Source organism: Galeopterus variegatus, unplaced genomic scaffold (assembly GCF_000696425.1).
Source record: "Galeopterus variegatus unplaced genomic scaffold, G_variegatus-3.0.2 Scaffold6127, whole genome shotgun sequence".
Taxonomy (NCBI): domain Eukaryota; kingdom Metazoa; phylum Chordata; class Mammalia; order Dermoptera; family Cynocephalidae; genus Galeopterus; species Galeopterus variegatus.
This window is the reverse complement of record NW_007732238.1, coordinates 44,307-58,278: the sequence shown is the minus strand read 5'-3', so window position 1 is coordinate 58,278 and position 13,972 is coordinate 44,307.

Genomic DNA, 13,972 nt, shown 5'->3' with positions numbered 1-13,972 from the left:
CCAGATTTTCTTAAATGATACGTACTTATCTATATATTAATTTCTAACTTAATAACTTTCACTGTTTAATCTCTATTTCATGATAGCAGCATGCTTTCTCTGGGCCCAATTGATAAGATGTAGATCATTCAGTCAGAAAACTCAGCCATGATTTTCTTCAAATTGTTGGGAAATTATAAAGCCATTTCTGTATGACACTAGCCAAAAAGTGGTTTTGATACAAGAATTTGAATAGGTATTTAGTTGGGAATTCACTGATCATTCTCTTTCTTACATTTCATTTTTTCTTACATATCGTTCTCTTTCTTACATTTTTAAAAATAGATTCACACTGTCTGCAGAAAAATGTTGTGACTATTTAGCAGAATGTTCTCTGCTTTTTATCAGATCTCCAGACATTGAGTGGCTTTCCAAACTGATCTTTCATTCTCTTTTCATTTCATGCTCTGTGGTCCGGCCACCTTGAGTGTGCTGTTCCCCAACTCTTTCGTGTTGTTTCATGCTTCTACTCGTCCCTTGCCTCTGCCTACAATGCCCTCCCTGCTTGTATCTTTTTATTTTTTATTTTTTTTGAGCCCCTATATAAGCATCAGCCTCTGTGGGGAATGCTTGCCTGATGTCTTTGGGCAGAATTATCTCTTTCTTTTCTGTGCCCTCAAAATTTTGCTACCTACTGCTAGTACTGTATTCATTACAAATTACAATGATTATAATTTGTATACCTGTGATTAGACTTTTGAACTATGAAGTCAGGGACTTTGTTTTATTGTTTTTGCAACCTCACTGCTTCTGCTTTGGGCATGTAGTTCTGGATTAATTTTTTTCCAACATTTTAATAGAAAAATATGCAAATAAGCAGAAGAGATGCAAAGTTAATACAGTTAGCATAATATCCACAACCTAAATTCAATAATTTTTATATTTACTTAATTTATATTATCATCTATAACTATGTAGTACTCTCTCTATATTATATTATAAATATATATATATATTTATTTATTTATTTATTCATTTATATAGATATCTATCTAGCTTTGGACCTATTAACAAATAAGTTGCATATACACTTTACCTACAAATACTTCAATAAGTATTTGGTAAAGTTAAAGACATTTTCACACAAACCACAATTTCATAATTACACCTAACAAAATTAACACAATTTCCTAGCATTATGTAACATCCAGTCCACAAATAACATTTCCTCAGTTGTTTCCAAAATGACTTTAGAGCCTGCCTTGGATCGAGTGTACCTGAACTTGTCCTGCATTGTGACAGTGTTAAGAGGGTGGGAAATCCTACTATGATAATTGAAAGGTGGGACCTTGAAGAGGTGATTAGACCATCAGACCATCATGCCCTAAGGAAAGGGTTAATAATAGTGGCCATGGGTATGGTTCCGAGGGATTTAAAAAGACAGAATTGAGAGTGTCTCTCTCTCTCCTCCACCATTTTCTGCCATGTGAGACCCCTGGGTCACTGTTGCCACCACTATATGTGTTCCCTGGACTTTGGACTTCCCAGGCTCTGAAACCACAAATGTGAGGAAAGCAGAGTTGGTTTGGTCAGGCCCTCTTGCCTCATATCTGGCTGGGTATGATTCAGCACATCCATTGTAAAGAAGTTAGTATGGGTGGAGTTAGTGCTTTCTGCGCATGTGTGTCCATGTACCCTTTTGGCTCCTTGCCGCTTGTGTGTGCTCTTTTAGTATGAAAGGCAGGATCTCTGAACTGCTGGTCAGCAGAGCTCATGTTTAAAAATAAAGCATGTCCACTTTGCCAGTGGCTGCTTGGCTTTTCTGTTGACTACCTGACTCAGGACTTGCACAGGACAGGGTGGAGGGGTATGTGATCCAGCCTGACAAAAAGCAATAAATTTTGTTTTCTTACAAATTACCCAGTTCCACATATTTTGTTATAAGCAACAGAAATGGACTAATGCAGAAAATTGGTACTGGAGAGGTGGGGTATTGCTCATAACAAAAACTTGAAAATGTGAAAATGGCTTTGGAATTGGGTGTTGGGCAGAGGTTGGAGGAGTCTGGAGGACTTAGAAGAAGACAAAAAGATGAGGGAAAGTTTGGAACTGCTTAGAGACTGGTTAAATGGTGGTGAGCAGAATACTGATAGAATTATGGACAGCAAAGGCCAAACTGAGGAGATCTCAGATGTGAATGAGAAGGGACTTATTGGATACTGGGGCAAGGATCACTCTTGATACGAACTGGCAAGGAACATGGCTGCATTCTGTTCATGCCTAAAAGTTTTATAGAATGTGGAACTTCCTAAAGATTCTGACCCAGAGTATTTGGCAGAAGAAATTTCTAAGCAGCAAAGCATTCAGAAAGCCACATGGCTACTTGCAGCAGCCTATGCTGAGTTATGATAGAACAGACATGGCATAAAGCCAGAATACATAATCAAAAGGGAAACAGAGTATAAAGATTTGAAAAACTTGCAGCCTGGCCGTGTGGGAGAGAAGCAGAGAGCATTTTCAGGAGAAAAATGAAATGGTACCTAGATTAGTACAAAAGCAAGGGATTATCATGAAAAGGGTAAAATGGCCCTTAAGGCATTGCAGAAGCCTCTGGGGCCAGCCCTTCCATTTTATGCTCAGAGACCCATGGAGAAAGAATGGTCTTGAGTAACAGTCCAGAGGTACCTTCCATGGGCTCACTGCCAAGAGCCATCTTGGGACGCTGCTCCCCAACTGCTTTGACTGCCCCAGCCATGGCTAAATTGGCCCCAGGTGTGTCTGGTCCCACAGATTTGGAAGCTATAAGATGGAAGCTGTGGTAGCATTCATGTGGTGTTATGTCTGGAGGTTCACAGAATGCCAGAGCTGTGAAGGCTTGGGAGCCTCCACCCTGATTTTGAAGGATGTATGGAAAAGCCTGGGGACCCAGGCAGAGATCTGTCACAGGGGTGGATTCACTGCATACAGCATTTGCTAGAGTAATGCTGAGAGGAAATATAGGATCAGAGTTGCAGCAGAAAAACCCCACCAAGACCATGCCTAGTGGAACCATGAGAGTGGGACCACCACGGAGACCCTAGACTTGTAGACGTACCAGCGTGCAATGCCAGCCTGAGAGAAGTAGAGCATCACTTGACACCAGGAAAGTGGTAGGAGCAAAGCTGCCCAATGACTGGGGGCCCCAATCCCCATACCAGTGTGCAGAAGAGGTTGAACATGGAGTCAAGGTACACGATTTGCCAGCTTTGAAATTAATGCCTGCCCTGCTGGGTTTTGGACTTTCTTGGGACCTGTTACGCCTTTCTTTTGGTCCATTTGTCCCTTTTTGAACAGGAATGTGTACCCTGTTTGTCCCACCACTGTATCTTAGAAGTAAAAAACCTGTTTTGATTTCACATATGGGACTTTGGACTTTTGAGGTAAAGAAAGTTAACCCTCTGGGGACAAAATGAATGTATTTGTATGTGAAAAGGACATGAGTTTTGGGGGGGCAGAGTCAGAATGCCTTAGATTCTATGTTCCCCCAAAACTTGACCTCTAGTGTGACAGTCTTAAGAGGGTGGGAAATCCTATTAATGGTAATGGAAAGGTGGAGCCTCAAAGAGGTTCTTAGATTCTGATGACCATGACCTAATGACTAGATTAGAGATGGTAGCCATGGGCATGGTTGTGAGGGCTCTAAAGGAGAGTATGTGAGAGCCTCTCTCTCTCTGATCCACCATTTTCTGCCATGTGAGACCCCTGGGTCACTGTTGCCAGCATTAGATGTGTTCCCTGGACTTTGGACTTTCCAGCCTCCAAAACTGTAAAAAATAAATTTAATTTTCTTTCTAAATCACCCAGTTTCAGGTATTTATGTTATAAGCAACAGAAACAGACTAATATGGAGACTTTCTTTAATACTAGCTTATTACTAAATTTTTATCAAATAAATGAATCTAAAAACCCAATATTGGCACAGCTTGAATTTTTTTTCAAAGAGAAAAATGGAATGCATATTTGATATTTGAAACTCTGTTTTCTGAAATGTCAGATTAAACCTGATAGTTGTGGAAATTGGCATGAAGTGTGTAGGATTCAGATGATAATTAAAAAAACTTAAAGCAAAACAATATAGCTGCACTGGCATTTACTGAGGCAGTAGAAATCTTTTGAAAGCAGCTCTATTAGGAGAGGAGGACAGCATGAATCAGTCCTGGTAGTTATGAAGGTATCTGCTGCCATGGAGAAGACATGAGGTCACTGAAAGGTCACTGCTTATACACATTATTTAGCTAAGCCATTCTCATTTAATTTGTACTATAAAATTTCTAGATTGTATATAAATTGTGGTAGTGCATGCAAAGTCTCAGGTCATTTTTTACCATTAGCTTACCTAAACTTGCTTACTGCAGTTCTACGTTCTAGATCATTGCCATCTACTGATGACTGAAGAAAAATTGTGAAGTTATCCATATATAAAGTGCTGGGTAGCTTTTAAGGGAAGCTTCAGCCTTATTTCCAGAATTTTCCATTCCAGCTCCTCCATAGCTTTTGCTATCATCAGCAGATGGTCTTTGTGATTCTTCCTTTGTTATTTTTCCTGCTGCTCTGACTCAAGGTGAAAATTACCATCACATGGTAACCCTGCTAGAGGTAAGTACCTTATTAGCAATATTTTCCTCAGACACCAAGATAGAATAAAGGGAAATGAGAACAATATAGTACCAAAGATCTGTAGTGAAATGGCATGATTTAAAGGATAAAATAGCTCAGGATTTTGAAGCATTAACCTTGGTGGGATGACTTTGGAAAAATCCCCCCCACTTCACTATACTTTAGTTTACTCATCAACAAAATGGAAATAGAACATTTTTATCTCCAAGAATGACTATAAGGAAGAAATCAGACGAGGCCTATCTATGAGTGTTCTGTGAACTACAAACAACTTCTAACATATAAAAAAAATTATCAATTTATTTCTAGAGACAGTCTTTTAATATCTGATTTGTTACAGTCCTGAGGGTTGAAAAAGAAAATCTAGATTGTTTCCTTTAAAAATATTTATATGAATCAAGGTAAACATCATCAGCAATTTTATTTTGGAAACTCTTTAAACAGTTGATGACATTTCTCCATGTCTTTTCCTGAATCCTGGGACTTGGGTATTTTAAATTATCAGAAAAGATACTTGTTTTATTTTTTAGGTGTCAGGAGTATTGCATTCAAAGTAAACCCATCTGTTTCAAATCAAAGCACATACTTGAAGTTGTTGGGACAGAGGGACTGTAGCCGTGGTTTTATTTTTAGTCTGTTTGCCCAAATCTCTATTGAGAAGACTGCACAGGTAGCATTTCCTTGGATGCTTTTACAGAATGCAGGGATGTTTATTTATTCCTGTAATGGATTGATTATTCACTTTTCTCTGCTAAGAACAGCACAGGTTCCAGAAGGAAATCTATTATGCAACATTTTTAACTCCAAACCTGAATAAAACCTAATCTTACTGATTCAACACATACAATTACTAGCTTTCTGTAAGAAGCCAATTGGGATGGGTGCCATCCTGCCCTCAAGAGGTTTATAGTTGAGTAGGAAGATAAATAATCAGACAGGTATAAATTATGAAATATTTTGAAAAGCTGTATAAAGGGCAGTTTAAACAAATTCCTTTTAGAGAGAAATTCTTATCATTTCTATTTACTATGTTGAAAAAATCTGTTCAGCTAACCCTGATCCTCCCTTTACTAACCCTTCTAAAGTCAAGTCTCCTGAAGGGATATACTGTACACAGAAATCTGATTCTTTCCCCTTCACTGGACACTTAAATCACTTGTGCTAGCATTTGGCATAGGATAGAGAGTACAGACATAAGGAAGAGTGAATTTAAGGCAGGACTCACTCCTTGGAGTGACAGCAGTGTGCCAGGCTGTGGTAATGGGTGTAGGCAGTGATGCTCATTGAGCATCACTTGATGCCAGACCCTGAGCTGCCTTGTCTGGGTAGGAGAAGACATAGATTCATGTTTATGCAGTACTATATTTACAGTGTTTTATTTAGATATAACATAGAGTTGGTAGTATTATTTAGATTTTAGACATGAAGAAAACAAGACACTCACTTATAAGAGTACCTGCCCAGTATCTCACAGCTAAAAATTGCACAAATTATATTTGAATGAAGTTTCTTGGACTCTAGCATTTCTACTCTATCAAACTTCTTGCCAGGCAACTGAAGGCCAGAGTAATATAGTGAAAAGAGCAAAGGACCAGACTCCCAGGTATTAGCGAAGCCTGCTTGTTAGAGCAAAAATTCAGAAAACGTAACTAAGCGGACAAGCAAAATCAATGGTATCTGAATCAATAGTGTACTTAAAAACTTTATTTTGTGTATTTTAATAGACTACTTTTTGTGGTAGGTGGAATAGAAATCTTCATGTTCATGGACAATGTCGCAATTAATAATAGGCATTCAAAGGCTAAAATTTGAAAAGCATTTAAGTTTTATAAGCTCAAGGCCATGTCACACGCCTGCTCCAGGGACCTTTAGTTGGCCTTACGCTGGACTAGAAGTCAGATATCCTTATGTGAGTTTTGGATTTGCTGTTGTTGTGTACTTTTTCAGCATTGCCCTCCTCAGTGAACTGACTGGCTTAACCTAGACCAGTGGTTTCTCAAGTTCATGTCGTGATCCCTACTTGACCAAATGAAGTGTAAAATAGAAAAGTGCATTTCTTTTAAAAACTTTCATTTTAGTGTCTTACTGATATGGTATTTTGTGGGTAAAATGTACTTCTAACTGAGGGGGATAGGTTAATGCTTTTTAAAATTCTGCCTTATGTCATCAGCAAGATTGCTGCCAGATCCAAAATTACCTAGTTCTGTCTTCTAAAAATCTGACTCCCTTTTCAGAACACATTTTCCTTCTGCCTTCTATGCTATTGGCTGCCTCGTTACCACGGCTTTGCCTGCTTTCATATCACCATCCTGCCCTGCTTTTGCTTCTAAATTCCTTACTCAACTGACCCCCCTTTTTAGCTCTTCTTCCTGCCCCTAACTACAGAGTTTCTTGCAAGCAGTCTTTTGCTCCCAATTGTCCTCCACTGAGAACTGTTCGAAAAATACCTCACATTCAAAACTGAACTACTTACTACTTTCCTCTCACCTGCCCCCTAAGTCACAAACCTCTATCATCATCTCCTCCCAGATGTTACATTGTCACCACAAGTTTGAATTTTTTATTCTTCACCTGAAATATGTTTTCCTCCCTCTTTAGGTTCAATTTTAAAATTATAACTTAGAGATGCTGATTTTTTTTATTTTTGTACTGAGAAGGGTCACTCAAGTGGCTCTTAGTTTTGCAAACATGAGATAAATAGACACCTGGTGGAAGAGTATAAGTAACCTTTGTTTGCTTGCTTTTTTTTTTTTTTTTTTTTTTTTTGTAAATGAAGGCTTAGCACAGTGCAGTCACAGAACCAGCAGTATCAGCATTACTTGGTAACTTGTTAGTATTGTAGATTTTAAGACCACACCCAGATCTACTGGTCAGAAACTCTAGTGGTGGGGTCAAGCAAACTATCTTGCAATTAGTCCTCCAGATACTTCTGGTAAATACATACTAAGGTTTGAAAATCACTGCTGTATACCCACTGGTATACAGAAATGGTTGCTGCACTAAAATGCATAAGAAGCCTAGGTTGGCCTTATGGGAAAAAAATTCTGATTCCCCACCTGGACTTTCTGAAATTCAAATTTAGAGGAGCATGACCATAGTGGAGTTTACATGAGACTTCCAAACTAAAATAACTTGGCGAAACGTTTGGGCTAGTGTTTTATGCTTAGCACAATACTAAAAAATAACAGCTTTATTGATATTTAACTCACATATGATGATATTCACCCTTTTAAAGTATATAATTCATGGTTTTTACTATATTCACAGAACTGTGCAACTTTCACCACTCTCTAAACAGGGCTCATAGGAGCTTGATTTCGTAAAGTATGTGACTAATAATAGAAATTTTTTCAAGCCAGAATCTCTAACCCATCAGGGGGTTTTGGAAAACAATGGCTGCACATATGCAAATGAACTGGGTTTACCCTGAAGACAGAGCAAGGGAGAGGCACCACTGTGGGCACTGTGGGGCTGGCAGGAAAAGAGCCTCACTTCCAGAAAACTGTTTAGGACCAGTCTTCAGCAGAAATCCCTTGTGTTAGCAAGAATAGTAGTGGGTTGATTACTCTTGTTTGCCAAAGACAGGTCCGATTTATAAGTGTAGTCCTGGGGTAACTATTAATAGCATGTCTCTTCACTTCCCGGTATTTGAGTTCAGATGATAAATCATATGAACACCTTAGTCAGACCCCCTAGTTCTCTCTCTTGGAGATTCTTTCTCCCTGGTACGGTGCGCAGCAAATTGTAACCTCCTCAGTAGCGCCAAACTCCAAGCTCTGTCTCCTAAACTCAGTGAGACCATCACAGTCTATCTGTCCATGCACTGAGTCCACAGAATGGGGCTAGTTATGGGACAATCCGGGGTTCACCTCCTTTTTCTCCTTTTTTCATGAATCACAATCTTTTGCTGCCTGTTGTCCAATGTCTGAAAAATTACATCAGTTATTTTGAGTACTATAGTTGTTTACATTGGGAGGGTTAGTCTGTTATGCCACGACATTGTGTGTATGAAATTTCCCCATGTCATTACATACAGCAGTAGTTCATTCTTTTTCTTTGTTGTTTAGAATTCCTTGTATGAATAATAACGTATTCATTAATTTTATTTTTGATGGATATTTTGGTTACCACAATTTTTTTTTTAGAACTGATGGCACAATTTAATTATGAAGTTGCAAGTCTATTAAATTGATGTTTAGAGATAAAATACTTCTATTTCATTAATATTATCTTGTGTGAGAAGTTGTTAGCAGAATCTCAAATATCCTTCCAACATTAATAAAAGGACATGGAAGAGCTGAGATCTTTAAAATCATTTTCAGTCGTCAAAGAGTAAAAGTGAGGTTCTTAATGTTATCTAAATTGAAGAGATATTTTTTGTTTGTAGAAAAATAATAAATATGCTTTTAGAGAATGTATCATAAAAATCCTAGGTTGATATTTTTAGAAATTCTTGCACTATTCAGTGTAGATTTTAGGATTAGAAATCAGAGCTAGTGACCAATTAACATCAGAAGGCATAATTCTGTCAGAAAATGACTTTATGATTTTTTTGGTGAATGAGTCAAAATAATTTCAGTTTATCCAATATTCACTGATTATCAACATGAACCAAGGAAGGAGTTAACAAGAAAGGGAAGAGAATACTTAGTGAAGGATGGAGCAGGCAGGGCCAGAGGGAGAAGGAGTAAGACCAGCAGTGGGCAAAAGAGCATACCAATGAGAAAGGACCAAGTTCAAGGACCAAGGAAAAGAGAAGGTTTTCTTTCTAGTGTGATCCAACACTATTATATTGCACACAAGAAAACAGACATAAGGCCAAAGTTATATAGCATAATAGGGGCAGTATCGGTTCTGGAACCAAGATTGCCTGCCTCTCAATCAATTTTACTTAATGAATGTTTTTTGAGTGTCCTTTATGTGTTAGGCAATGACCTAAGTGCTCAGGATACTTAGTGAACCAAACAGACAAAAACTTATACTCTAACATGGAGACAGACAGTAACATATAATCACGTGATTTGTTAGAAGGGTGTAAGTGCTATGAAAAAAACATATCCCAGAGAAGGAAAGATCATCAGTGCATTCTGGTGGGGGAGGAAGGGGATTTTGTGTGTAATTTCAAGCGTATGGTTGAAGTAATGCTCATTGAAAAGATGACATTCAAGCAAAGGCTTGAGGGAAGTGAGGAGTGAACCATGCTAGAATTGAGGAAAAGAGAATTCCAGCAGAAGGAGTACCTAGTGCAGAGCCCTGAGATGAGAACATGGCTGGTGGGTTCAGAAATTTGGGAGTAGACCAGTGTGGTTGAAGGAAATGACGTATGGGAAAAGTAATAGGAAATGGGCCTAGAAAGGAAAAAAGCCAGAACTTAAAGACTCCTGGTTGGAGGATGGTTAGGCTACTATTCTGAGAGGAATGGGGCACTATTGCAGGAGGACAGGGGTCAGTCTACTCAGACGGATGTCATGGTATGACTTATGTTTTAAAAGAATTTCTCTGTGTATTAGTCAGCTTGAGCCGCTAGACAAAATAATGTAGGCTAAGTGGCTTAAACGACAGAAATTAATTTTCCCATCATTCTGGAAGCTAAAAGTCTGAGATCAGGGTGCCAGTATGGTTGGGTTCTGGTGAGGGCCCTCTTCCTGGCTTGCAGATAGCCACATTTGCCCCATGTTCTTACCCAGCAGAGAGGAAGAGAATTCTCTGGTGTCGCGTCTTATAAGGACACTAATCTTATCCCATCAAGGTCTTTCCATTATGACCTCATTTAACCTTAATTACTTCCATAAAGGCCCCATTTCAGTCACATTGGGGGTTAGGATTTCAACATATGAATTTTGGAAGGGCGCAGTTCATTGTACTCTGGCTGACTTGGAAATAAAGATTTTGGAGGATTAAATTTGGAAGCAGGGAAACCAGGTAGAAAACAATTTGCCAAATAGCAGGCAAGAATTGATTGTAGCTTGAAGAGATAATAGCAATGGAGACATTGGAAAGTGGTCATAGATTCTGAAATGAATGTAGGTTTGAGAAAAAGTTGATTCAAGACAGACCCCAAAATTTAGGGCCTGAGCAGTCTGATGAGAGGAGAAAGCCTGTGGACAAGTAATGTGTGTGTGTGTGTGTGTGTGTGTGTGTGTGTGTGTGTGTTTTCTTTAACAGATCATCTTTTGGGGGAGGGGGAGCAAAAATGTGTTGAGGTTTGGGGAAAAAAATAGGAGAATTAATAAGACATGCATTTACCCATTTATATGTGTTTATTTAGTTGAAGTTCTCCTAGAAGAAAATTGATATTAGATCTTTCCTATTAAGGTTTCCATTGGTCTTAAAGTATTACCATCCAAACTAGTAAACCCATGATGTTCTCCAGTGGCTTTTTTGGATCCTCTCTATTTTATTCATTCAACAAACATTTATTAAATGACCACTGTATACTAGCACTGTTTATTTTACTTATACAGCAGTGAAATAAAGGCCTTCATGGAGCTTACATGCTAGTGAATGAAATCACTTAACTAAGTATGTCAAATATACGTGTGTGTTAGATGGTGACAAGAGCCAACAAGAAAAATAAAGGAGGAAAGGAGACTTAATAGCATTGGGTATAGGGATTGAGTTGAGCAATTTTAATAGACTAATCAGAGAAGGTGTTCCTGAGTAGGTGACATCACCTGAAGGAGATGAAAGATAAAACTTGTGGATATCTGGTTGTGGGAGGATGGGGAGGGGGGAGATACATTCCAGCTTGAGCAAAGACCCTGAACCTTCTTCAGTATACCTGGAAAGTAAGAGAAACAGCAAGAAAGCCAGTGCAGCTAAAGTAGAATAGGGGCATTGCCACTTTGCAAATGATAGTCAATATCTCATTCTGAAACAGGTTCACAGGTAATGCTGAGTCAGGTAATATTTATAATCACAGTATTTTTCTTTTGTTTTGTTTTAGATACCTATCTTGATCACTCCTAGTTGGGCATCAGACAGTTCTATTAACGTATGGTTGAAATCAAAGCTTCTCAATCAATTGCAGTCCTTACCAGAGCTTCTAATATCTCAAACTGAGGATGTGAGAATGAAATGGAGACTGGATATTTCATACCTATACATGTAAATGGTAGTGAAGCTTTTTGAGCCTCATTTTTTCACATATATTTCTTACCTAAGGAATATTTCTTACCTTGTTGGATATAAAACAAATTTACATAAAACTGAGAATATAATATCAAGTTTTACTAAGGGAGAAAAGTGGGTTTTTTGTTTTGTCTTGTTTTTCAAGGATTTCTAGTGGTTGGTTTAGAATTAATAGGAATGAAGCCAAGTGTCTACATTATATGCCCAGGTATTGTATTAAGTACATTATATATATCATCTCACATAGTCTCATAATCACCCTCCAAAGTGAATATTATCCTCCTCTTTTTTTTTCAAAGTCATAAAACTCTTGCTCATCAACAGAGGAAGAATATCTAAAGAAATTTTGAAACAAAAGAATAAGTTGTAAGAATCAGTCTACTTGATTTTCAGCTTTAGTATATAATTACCATAATCAAAGGAGGAAGGTAGCCTTTTTTGACAAATTGTGGTGGGACCATCGGACATCCATTGTTAAAAAAAAATTGACCTATCTTTTATATCTTTTGGAAAAATGAACTCAAAATGGATCACAGACTTAAATGCAAGATTATTACAAAAAAAAGAGAAAAATAATCTGCAGAATCTATAACTAGGCATAGAGTTCTTAGAGTTGAGACCAAAAGCATGATCCATAAAATAAAAATTGTTGGATATCATCAAAATAAAACTTTAGTCTGCAAAAGACCCTGTTAGGAGGATAAAAAAGACAAGCTACAGAATGAAACAATATAATTGCAAACTATATTTCTGACAAATAACTAATAACTGGAATATATAAAGAAGTACTCTCAAAATTCAACAGTAAATTAAATAAACAACCCAATTAGAAAATAAGAAAATACATGAATATCAAAGAGAATATACACAGATGGCAAATAAGCATTTGAAAAGATGATCATCATCATTAGCCATATGGGAAGTAAAGATTAAAACAAAAATGAGATTTTATTACAAACATATCAGAATGGCTAAAATAAAAAATAGTGACAACACCAAATGCTAGTGAGTATTAAGAGTAACTGGATCACTCGATACATTCCTGGTAGGAATGTAAAATGGCATAGCCACTCTTGAAAACAATTAAGCATTATCTTAAAAACAAACAATAAAACAAACAAAAAATATGGAACTATAAATGACCAGCAATTGTACTCTTGGGGCATTGACCATATTCATGATTGGACCATGAGCACACTGCCTCTGACTAGAAGCATGATGATGCTGCAATTTTTGTGGGAAGAATCATATTCATTTTCCTAGCAACATTCATGCTTTATCCTAGGCCATGTCCTCCATTGTCACACTGATTTCACATTGAGTATCTTCTTATGGAAAACATACAGATTCACAACTCTTCTCTGTAAAGGGAAAGGTATTAATGGCACTTGTATATTAACACATTTTCTTTTCTATATTGTATTATTTTTCCACCCTATACTAAAAGAAACTTAAGGAAGTGCACCCAAGTCCTCTTCTTTCTCAATTTGAATTGATTCCTTTTCTCTAAGTATAATTTCTCAATTGTCAAATAATTTCCTGGTTTAGCAGACATCCCACCCACTTCTTTTGCCTCACAAATTCATTTTTATGTTTCTAGTAGAATTTCAAGTGTTCATTCAGCTGAATATTTTAAGAAGCCATGAAAGCCCTGTAAGCCACGTTCTTTTTCAATACACATTAATCCACCTATTACTATGAAGAAGAAGCATAGATTGTCAGATAGGGAATTAAATCTTTGAGAGACAGAGGATTAGAATAAGTTTTATGGTTTCTTAGTCACCTAATACTGTTCATGCACATCATAATTCAGTTAAGAGATATTAGAAAAGGGTTGAAAAATTTCGAATGGGAAACATTCAGCCAATATGACATTAGTATAAAAGCATATGTCTTTATGAACATTCCATTTGAATCCATTTAATAGCAATTTGGCAATTTGACACATTACTGGCTTGTTTTATCTTCAGTTAAGTAGATTTCACTCAGAAGAAAAATGAGAAAAGGGATATAATTTTGATAAAATAGGAAGTAGGATGAAGGAAACAATTCCAACTTGGTGTCTTTAAGAGCTGTTTGATCATTATGAATCACAGCATAAGTAAGTGTCAGGCTTATTCCTTGACTCTAAATCTTATCTTACAGTCAAATATATATGCTCATTCTGAGAAAATCCTTTCCTTCATAACCTATGGATGCTGTTCTT